The sequence below is a fragment of the Quercus robur genome, chromosome 4, assembly GCF_932294415.1.
Source record: "Quercus robur chromosome 4, dhQueRobu3.1, whole genome shotgun sequence".
Classification (NCBI taxonomy): Eukaryota; Viridiplantae; Streptophyta; class Magnoliopsida; order Fagales; family Fagaceae; genus Quercus; species Quercus robur.
In genome coordinates, this window is record NC_065537.1 from 59,647,148 (window position 1) to 59,658,082 (window position 10,935).

General features: G+C 39.0%; 1 long non-coding RNA gene across 2 annotated transcripts; it reads right to left on the reverse strand.

The window, feature by feature from the left end:
* Positions 1-7,771: 7,771 nt before the first annotated feature.
* Positions 7,772-10,023, reverse strand: LOC126723168 (uncharacterized). Of its 2 annotated transcripts, none has more exons than XR_007654181.1 (2): positions 9,583-10,023; positions 7,772-8,452 (listed from the first exon to the last, which is right to left on the reverse strand). It is a non-coding gene; the product is annotated as an uncharacterized LOC126723168 (long non-coding RNA). The 2 variants fall into 2 exon arrangements; XR_007654182.1 differs by having other exon boundaries at positions 7,772-8,587.
* Positions 10,024-10,935: the final 912 nt, after the last annotated feature.

The following is a 10,935-nucleotide window of genomic DNA, read 5'->3' on the forward strand; positions in this document are numbered from 1 at the left end:
CTGCATGGCTCCTCAGACCACAGACTTGGGGGAAATTAACCACGCAACGACTCTCCATAAGTGTTAAACAGAACCCAAGTCCTGCATGGCTCCTCGGACCACAGACTTGGGGGAAATTAACCACGCAACGATTCTCAATAAGTGTTAAACAGAACCCAAGTCTTGCATGGCTCCTCGGACCACAGACTTGGGGGAAATTAACCACGTAACGATTCTCAATAAGTGTTAAAGGGAGCCCAGGTCCTGCGCGGATTCTTAACCACGGACTTGGGAGAAGTCAGCATCGTAATCGTTTTTGCCCAATTATAAAGTATCGCCATTCTAACATTTTCATTCATTATTGCTTGACTTTCAGCAGTAAAATGGCAAAACCAATATCCATTCATGATGAAAACAGAATAGAATAAAGCAACGATATCTGAAATGAAATAACTTTTGTCATTTAATGTTCAAAAGTAACCCGGTTCACAAACATTAGCAAGGATCAAACAAAACGAGGCACAAAAAGCAAAACAAGCGAATTCCTATACTACGTCCCTAAGAGCCTTGAGTCGGGGCAGGCTGATCATCCGCTGCTGGGTTCTCCGGGGCGATTTCCTGGGCCTGGGCAAGGATCTCGCTGATGCGAAGACTGTCCTCGGGTGACTGGCCCTGCGTAGCTTGCTCCGTGCCCCCAGTCTCGGGAACAGAGGAGTCTGTTGGAGGAGGCTCAGTGGAGGCGACCTCGCCAGGAATCTCACGTATCTCCGCAGGGAAAAAGATGTTCTCAGCTTTCCTGAGATCAGAATCTGCAGGGACGGCTGCCCGATCCATGGCCACGCCCCAGGTCGAAGTGACGTATTCCCTGCAGATGGTGGCAACTTCCTCGGCCAGTCTCTCCTCAGTATCGTGGACTCCACGTTCATAAGAGGCCGCCACAGCCCTCTTGGCAACCTCCCTGGACAAGCGAGCTTCCTCCTTGGTCCTTGCAAGCTCAGCCTTAAGATCCGAAACCGCCTGTTGCTCCGCTGCCAGTTTTTCCTCAGAGTGACGGAGCTGCTTGCGCAGCTTGTCAGCTTGCTTTTCAGCATTTTTCAGGCTAGCCTCTGCACTCGCATTGGCCTTCTTCACCTCCTTTAGTTCATTACCCTGACGATCAAAATCTCGTTTGAGATCGCCAGCGGCCCTCTCAGCTGCAGAACGGGACTGAGCCTCCCTATGCATATCCTCACGGGCCTTCTTGGCCCACTCCTCAGCAACATAAATTTGTTGAGTGACCTGCGCTCGAACGAAAATGAAGACGATATCAAAACAAGACGATAAGAGGGTACTCAGTACAAGGACAAGATAGAGGATTCCACTTACCATGGCCATGTCCCTCTTTAGTGACATGAAAAGTTCTGGCTGACGAGTCTTCCTGAGACCCTCCATGTCACGGGGCAAGAGAAGAGGTTGCTGCAGCGCCTCGGCCAAGAACGAAGCTTGTTCTCGCTGGGATTCCCATAGGGTCGCATCCCAGAGGATTGGAGCGCCATCTAACTCGATCCGAGGAGACCATGTTCGTGGTCCCCTCAGAATGGCCGCCTTGTCTCGGCTCTCAGTGGACCTGGTCCTTTTCTCTTGGGGCTCTTTCGTTTCCTTGCCTTTCTTTTTAGGCCCGGCCTTCTCACGGGCAACCTCCCCCTCCTCCGTCTCTTCTACGGGCCTTTTTCGCCTTAAGTTAGGCATAGGCAGCAGCGCCGCATCCGATGAGGGAGGGGGAGGAGGAACGGGAGCTTTGGAGACGGTCTGTCCCTTCGAGACTTCCTTGGAGGTCTGCCCCTTGGACCTGTTAGATAGAAGACCCCTGAGGCCAGTCCTCGGCTGGAGATCCATTCCTTTTTCTTCTTCTGTGTCTTCGCTGATATCAGGTTGTGCGATGACCAAACCAGTACCAGGAGCCGCTGAGGCGCGGTCTAAATCAGCGTCAGAGTCGGAGAGCTCTACTACTCTGACCGAAGCCTCCCCTTCCTCAGTAAATTGAAACTGGTCTATCTGATCCTCTAAGGATGAATGTGAAGAGCCAGCCTCCTCCTCTTGGATAACTACTGGGGGAAAGGCACGTTGGGGAGGTAACTGAATAGGAGGCAAGTCTGTGGCAGCGAGAAACCCTGGTATGGAAACATCAATGCGTGCCAACCTCGGGCTGCCAGCCTTTATAGCTTGTCTGGCTTCCACCTGGGCTCGAGTGAGTGGAGTGTAGTCCAAAATCAAAGGAGCCGACCGTAGTTGTCCGTCCTCGCTAACGAAGATCTCGGACCTCAGGAGGTAATTTAGGGCCGGGATATTGACCAGGCTCAGCCGAGGGGATGTTCGCTCCTTGTCTGCGAAGGCCGTTAAAAGGTTTATGTTAGTCCGAGGAGACATGCAACCAAGCCAACAAATTTAAAATAAAAGAAAAAGGAGGGGGAGGAGCTTGAAACTAAAGTCCTCCCCACGGAATCTAGTTCTACGACACCCCACCTGGCTTTCCCTCCCTAGTCAGACAGTGAGGTCCGTCATGCCATGGTCCGGAGACGATCAAATGGTCGTCCTTCAAGCCTTTGCTGGACTTTGGAAGGCAGGATATCAACCTCACTTCGTCAGTCCTGGACTTTAGATAGTATGTGTCGCCGAGCCTATGGCATTCGTAAAGATGAACCACGTCGTGCCATGAGAGGCCGAGGTTCATCTGATCGTTCAGGGTTTCGACACACCCTAGGATCCGGAACAGATTAGCGGTGCATTGATGGGGGGCCAATCTATGACCACGTAGGTGATCCCTAGTTATTCTCCCCATTGGAATAGTCATTCCTCCTTCCACGAAGGCTATCATTGGAATTGCGACTTCCCCTGTTTTCTGCTTGATCAAAATGTCCTCCAGATGACAGTACTCTAAACCTACCTCCGGTGGGATACGATACTTCGCCCTGAAGCCCGCCATACCGGCCGGAGAATCTACCATTTTCTCAAGCCTACCCATCCCCTCTAATCCTAAAAACAACTTGAAGGCAGTATGATTAATGGAGAGTAACGGAGAAGAAGCGCGCACTTACGGGTAAGAAGCTCGAAGGAGTCTTCAAGAGAATGGCAGCGGAAGTAAGAACGGACTGAAGGAGAAAGCCCTGAGACGTTCTGAATATTGGAATGCTCGTCAAAAGTGAGGGACAAACGCCCTCAAAACCTATTATACTCGGAAGAAGTTGAACAGACGCACTTACGTCTAAGGCGAGTGAAACGCTGTCCACCGTAGATTCGGCCTTCAACCATTGGATCGGACGAGTGTAAAACCTCGAAAGCTGTGGTTACTTTTCCCTGGGTCATTAAATGCCCTCAACATTAATGAGGCACATGAAGGCATGCTCCCCCCCTACACGTGTGAAGCCGTGATTCACCACGAACTGTCTATTGAGTATCAAAATCCCGCCTTTTCTCCTCGGACCCAGAAAAAAGGCAGGAATTTTGAGGGGCTATTGTGGGGGTAAAATCCGTCAGTCGACGTTGGGCCATAGTACATGTACTAAGCTCAACCACGACCAGAAGAAAAGGCATGGGCATAGGATATCCCAACCCAACCATGTTGGGCTGGGCCTGCTTAGGGGCGTCCGAGGAGGAGTACCTCCTCGGACTCGCCAAGTGTGTGTCCGATTCGCACCCTATACATGGCGAAAAGTCATCCAATACGAAGGAATAGTGCATAACGTTCAGGGAGGGGGGCAACCATGATTGCGGCATTAAATGCCAAGGAGCTACTTTTCCAGCCGCATTAATGTGGAAAGGACAGGAACACAGAATTATCTTGGCCAGTGCAACTCACAGAAAAGAGGGAGGATGTCCTATGGGACAGGCACTCAAGTAGAGGCCCAGATGATTAACAAGTGTAGGGTCGTGATCTTAGGAAGGATGCTATATAAGAGAGGGAGATCCCCATGGCCAAAGGATCGCAAGCAGGAAGAAGAAAAGATAGAAAAAGAGAAAGGAGTTAGAGATAAAAAGCAGAAGATACAGCCCCACGGACTGTTATTCCAAAAGCTTGGAGGAATATCCCTACGTCCAACTGGTTGCATGGCTTGTTCATAACTGCGTTTCCGCTGTCAAAGACCTAGTTCTGTAACCTACTCTCTACAAATTCATTGTTGAGGGACTTTTGGGCCAGAACCACCCACCTGTTGGGCCTGAGCCCCAAAAACTGCCCTTACAATTAACTATTAAAATTCTCATACAAATAAAATTAACTTTGTGTAACATACATTTTTTATGTATATAGTTTCATATTTCTTCAAATAGAAAATTTATTTTAATTTTCACATTTAAGAGGTACATCACATTTAAGAGGTAGCATGTGCCTTGCACGTGCCACCCTACCTAGTTTTCTAAAATAGTTCAATAACAAACACAATAAGAGCATCCGTTAACCTCATAAAATTTGTCTACAAACTTGGTTATAGCCTAAGCTTCAATTTCACTCAATATCTTTTTATTGAATATGAATTTTGACAAATTCACCATTGGATTAAATTTTCTTCTTATATCCTTCATACTTACAAAATTTTCAGGAGATTAAAATTCAATCACCATGTCATCAATCATTTATTTAAATTGCAAGTTTTTATAGTTTAGTATTATGCAAAAAAAAAATTAAGTTTATGAATCATATAATAAATAATATCTGATTGACACAAAATTTGACATATATGGTAAGAGCATAAAGAACATATAATCTAATTATTAGATTTTCAAAATATGTAATCATGTTCACTTTTTTAGTCGAAATTGTAGTATTACGTTACATCCAAGTTTATAGTCAAACTCTGTTCCTGTTAACCAAACCCAATTAATATAACCTTAAAAAGGTAATTATAAAAAAAAAAAAAATTTAAAAAACTTGGAAAAAAAAAAAAAAAAAAAAGAGATAAGATAAAGGGCCATGCGTCAATATAATATTATGCAATTGCTAGGATTGGCATCTTGTTTTGTGAACATAACTCACAATTAAATGTTAGTTCCAGTTCTTATCAAAAAATAAAATAAAATAATTTTGAATTTTAGTTAACTCATCTAGTAAAGTCTCTTTTCGTAAAATAAGTGATTTACCAACACCAAAAATCATTGGATGATAATGAACAATCATTAGGAGTGTATGTCATAAGTTCAAACTATATCTCAAAAAAAGAAAATCACAATTAAATTAAACTAGCCTCATCACACGCGCTTTGCGTGTGTGATGAGACTTTTTTTTAGCGAAAAAAAAATGTGTTTTTATTTTATATATATGATTTTTATTTTGAGAATCTAATTTATAAGTGGATAAAGTAATTTGAAAATTATTAGGAGAGTGGTCATATTTTTTTGGCAATGTTTTAGTGGGAGTTAGAATTGCATTTTGCCGGATTGTCCTATAATTTTGTTTCTACTTAAACATTGGGGTATAGGGGCATTTTTGAACTAGAAAATGAGAAATCTAAATAGGAGAAACTCCTTAAATAGTAATATAGATAACCGACCCTTTCAATGGAATCTCCCTCACTAATGACATTTTTAATATATTTTTATTATTTTATTGAATATGGGATTTGTAGGTGTTTTTCTTATTTCCGGCCCACTTAAACCTTGTTGTGCATGGCATTGGACCACCCCAACACTAGGTGAGACATACTGTTGATTGAACCTACAACATCAAACTTGCAATATGAGGCCAAAATGGGCATTTGTCCCTTTCTCACAAACTTTCCAATAAAATACCTCATGTCTGAAACTATTTAAGAAAATGCCCCTGCTTTGAAACTCAATTTTTGGACAATCGAGTTATAGCGAACTTGAACTTAGAAATTATTTTATTTTATTTTATTTATTTATTTATTTTTTTTGGAACTTGAGTTCCATTCAAAGAACTCGAGTTCATGGAACTCGAGTTTCACAAAAATATTTTCAAGGAAAGTTCCTTTTTTTTTTTTTTTTTTTTTAATTTTCAGTTTGCTATAACTCAATTGTCCAAAAATTGAGTTTTAAATTAAAACTCGATTTTTAGAAAATTAAGTTTCAAAACAGGGACATTTCCCTAAATAGTTTAAGAAATAGGGCAAAATGCTGGAAAATTTGTGAGAAAGAGGCAAATACCATTTTGGCCTACAATGTGATAAGTCGTGAGGAATTCCTACCATCAGATTGTGAGGAATTCCTACCATCAGATCTGATGGTAGGAATTCCTCCTGACTTAGCATTTCATTGTAAAACAAAGACTTGTAAAACGAAGACTATCGTTTGGTGTGGTTTTACAATTTCATTGTAAAACGAAGACTTGCTATAGATTGGTCATAAGAAGGACCATTGTAATTGTTGTTTACCGAAGAAAAGATTAATTTACGGTGTCACTCATATCTTATGAGCTGGGTAGAGAACAACGCTTAGATAAAGTGCCACAAGTAAAAATCTTGCCATTGCTAAGATTGACTGACTTGTTATTTTGAAGTCAAAACTAATCATAAACAAATCAAGTGAAATAAGCTAAGGCCAGACGACAAGGGCATAGGTAAATTTTATGAATATGTTACTTTTTAATAGTTCAAGAAACCATAAAGCAAAGCTAGTCATATAATAGTCTTATAAAATTTCCCTTCAACTTAATAGGTATTCTACGATCATACAAAACTTCTGATATTTTTCTCCATTTCATCCACCCTATTCTTATCCTATAATTCAATCTTCATCGATCTCTCTGCATTTATGAATTATTGATCTAAGATATTGTCACTATTTAGTATCTCTTGACCATCAAATCTTATCAAAAGCTTTTAGATTTTGGAGCGCTTCGCCAAAATTCTACTTTGGCATTAACTCCACTTCTAATTTTATTCAATAAAACTATATCATAAGCAAAAGACATACACCAAAGGACTTCCTATTGAATTGACTTAGTGGGCTAATCCATCATTGGCACAAAGAGATATGGACTTAATACTAATCCTTGATACAAACATATGGTGATAGGAAATTGTGATTCCTCCAATTGTTTTAACACTAGTTACAACTTCGTCATTTATATTCTTAATCAACTTAATATACTGCAGATGAACTCCTTTCTTTTCCAAAACCCACCACATAACCCTTTTTAGGATCCTATCGTTTGCCTTCTCTAAATCAATGAAAACCATATTAAAATTTTTACAAGCCTCTATGTATTTTTCCATTAAACATCTAAATAAGAAAATAGCTTCATGGGCAGATCGTTTTGGCATAAAGCTAAATTGATTGTCCAATATTGTTGTTTCATGTCTTAACCTATACTCGATCATTTTTTTTCCATAGTTTTATAGTGACTCATAAGTTTAATTTCACAGTAATTTGTATAGTTATGAATATCACCCTTATTCTTGTAAATAGGTATTAAAGTACTTTTTATCCTCCACTCAGAAAGCATTTTGATACTTATCCGCTCAAAATCCACCAAAGTAGGACCAAGTGCCCCATGACTCATGAGAGATACCCTTGACACTCACATTCAGCACCACATGATAAATTCCAACGTGAATGAATGTGCACCATTGCCATAGTTAGAAGAAGATTTAGGACCTATTCAAGAGCATTAACATCAGCCTCATAACAATGTCTTAGTAAAAATACTAGCTAAAATTCTCACGTTTGCTATTCTAATTAACATATTGTCTGTTTCTTTAAATTAAAAATTATTTTATACGCGTTTCGCCTTATTACATTGATGGTACTCTTGTCAAATGGGTCACTAGTTGGATGCTACCACTATGTTTTCTCAAAGCAATGATGGATCAACATACTCACTTCATAAAATTTTCTATCATAACTTTCCAAAAGAAGTCCACATATATAAAATCACCCTCATAGGAGCCCTTAATCTCTGGCAAAATTAAATTAATCTATTAGATTCCCCAATTGAATTCAACCATGTTAAAGTATTGATCAATGCAACAAAAAGATCAAATAGGTTCCAGCAAATCCGAAATCTCCAATAGGCAAGGTTCCTTTGAGTTGAGCAGTGCAAGGAGCTATTTGCAAACTCGGTAACCATTAACCAGGTCCACAATTCCAATATCTTAACTGAAGTTCATGGCTTTCAGTGATAAGTTGGTTGCCATCTGCAGTTGATCACCCTGAGAGGAAGCTGGTCTCTGCAAGCCACCATAACTGCTCCATTGCTGTCTCTAATAACAATACCAAAGCTCACTCTGTTGGCCAGTGCCCTGTTCATCTTAAAATGATGAGATGTGGTGGGTTCCATTTCAATGGAACGGAGCTTGTGCCTGTTGATTCTTCTCTCCTCTCCATTGAGCATTTCTATTACATCCATATAGCCATGAAAAATGGCTTCAGATTCAGTGTGTCAAGTGTTTGCAACAACTTTCTCACCACTTCAATGAACAGCATATGCCGGCCCAACGAGAGCTTTTTCAACAACCCTGATTCTAATTAACATTTCTGAGCACTGGTACATTCCCAAAACGTATTAGTTCCTTTATAATGCTTCATAATAATACTTCATAATACAAATGAGCACTAAAACAACCATTTTTATTTAATTTCTGAAACACCTTGTCCTCCATACCCATGCTGATCCAAGCTGAGAACACCACCTTAAAGAAATTAGTCCAATTTTGAACAGGCCTCAAATGGATTCCAATGCACCCCACCACTGATCACCTCAATATAATCAAATTTCAAACATCATAGCATCTTTATTTGCAACTAGCTAGAATAGATTTTTTTTATTAACCAAAACTCTTATGCTTCAATGTCATTGTAAGCCCTAGCAGTAGTATTCAACCTAGAGGGATGGCTGTAATTATTGAAATAGTCAAAATTCAATATCTTATTGATGTTTTCATTAAACAAACAAACCAAACATTTTTTTCTTATTTTAATTATTATCAATTAAAGATGATTTTTTTTTAATATAATAAAAAAGTAGAAAAATATTTAATTATATACTAATGTTGATTATTTAATTCACATAACAAAAATTGTCAAAAAAAAATATTCTAATAAATTAATCATAGATCAATGTTGCAAATTCATTTTCAAATAGGAATAAATTTGTCTATTTTAATCATTTCTTCTCCTCTCCATTCTAATTTTAAAAAAAATCTAAATAAGAGGAAGAGCTAATTACTCCTTTCCTCTTTTACTAATTTTAAAAACAAGAGGAAAAGCTAATTACTCCTTTCCCTTTACTTTCTTCCTCGTTACTCTCCTCCCTCTCTAAATTTCTAAACAGACCATAAGTTTTCTATCATATGAATCTTGAAGGAGACATATAGAAGATTGTTTAAGACCCATCTTACACAAGTAGTAAAAGTAAATATGGAGATAACATATTCAATCATGTCAGATGAACTACAAAAAAAAAAAAGACACAGTTTAAGCAACGACCAATACTCCTTAGTTGTTCGTAATGAAAATGGTTTATGTTGCAGTTTCGTATGATTCTTTTTTTCTCATAAATAGTACATGAATTATTTATTTAAGTTGTTCCGCACTATTTCACACCCTTGACTTGATATTGGAAAGACTAAAAAGCCCCTAAAATGCCACACAGAGAGAGAGAGAGAAGCGGACCTTGTGGATGCCGGAGACGTGGAGGACGGAAACGGCGGCGGTGGCGATGGCGCCAACGAAGAGGGAGGCGACGGAGAGTCGTCGGCGTGGCCTCTTTTGAAGGAAGATATGGCCCACCCCAACTGGGCCCACTAGATGTGGCTGTAGGTCTCAGTCCCAGTCCCACCACCGCCGCCTTCGTTCTCCTCCATCTGCAATCCAACTTCAACTTTGCCGTCTCCAGCTTTAGCTCTTGCAGTTGCAGTCTTGCTCTGCCCCCCAACTCTCTTTTCAGTCTATCAAAAATTTGTTGTATATTCTCTCCAAAAAAAAAAAAAAAATTAAAATTTGTTGTACATTCTTTGCTTTCCCTTTCTCTGTAACTTGGGCGATAGGGTCTGTCTTTTTGTTGGGTTTTCAACTGGGTGTTAATGGGCTTTTTACATTTGACGAATTAATGTGTGGGTATGATAATGACACCATCTGCATTGTAAAACAACCAGCCCATTAATTCAGCCCAAAAAAAAAAAAAAAAAAAAAACACTCACAAAAGTACCTAAAACCCATTAACCCCATCGATTAAAAATTGCACTCTCTAATTTTGCCTAAATTTCAATTCTATTGTTTAATTTTAAATTCATTTAATTCAGTCAGCTCTCTCTAAAACATCGTGGTCTTATGTTTTTCTTTTTCGCCCTCTCTCTCTCTCTCTCTCTCTCTCTAAGAAAAGCAATCTTGGGTCAAAACATCTTGTGCATCATTGTCTATTTGTAAGACTTCCTATTTCATTACTTATTTGACAAGGAATAGTCTTTTCTTCCACTCTATGGAATAACTTTTTTTCCACACCAAAGAAACCAAAAAAAAAAAAAAAAAAAAAACAATTTAGATTTTCTTTCTTTGACAAAAAAAAAAAAAAAAAAAAAAAATCAATTAACTTTTCAAGTCACAATAGGAATTTAAAGCATTTCACCAAAATCTCCTTTAACTCAAATTCTATCACAACTTTTTTTTTTTTTTTTTTCCTTTTGAGATAGCTCCAACTTAATCAAAGCAAACTTTTTCTTGAAAAAAAAAAATCGCTAATTATATATCTTAACCCATACTCATGCACACTTGGACCAAATATAATCTTCTCTTGAATTCCATCAAGACCTACTGATCCTAGATATCTCATAATTCACACAAGAAATAATCCAATAAATCAACTAAATTTGATACCACTTGTTGAATCCTAATCTAGTCTTATTTGAATTAAGAAAATTACTAACAATTTTAATCAATCAAAAACTTTATCACAACAATTGATGTGTCAAGATATCAATCACACACATAATCACATATTTAGGAAAATCATTTATATCTCAAAAAGAA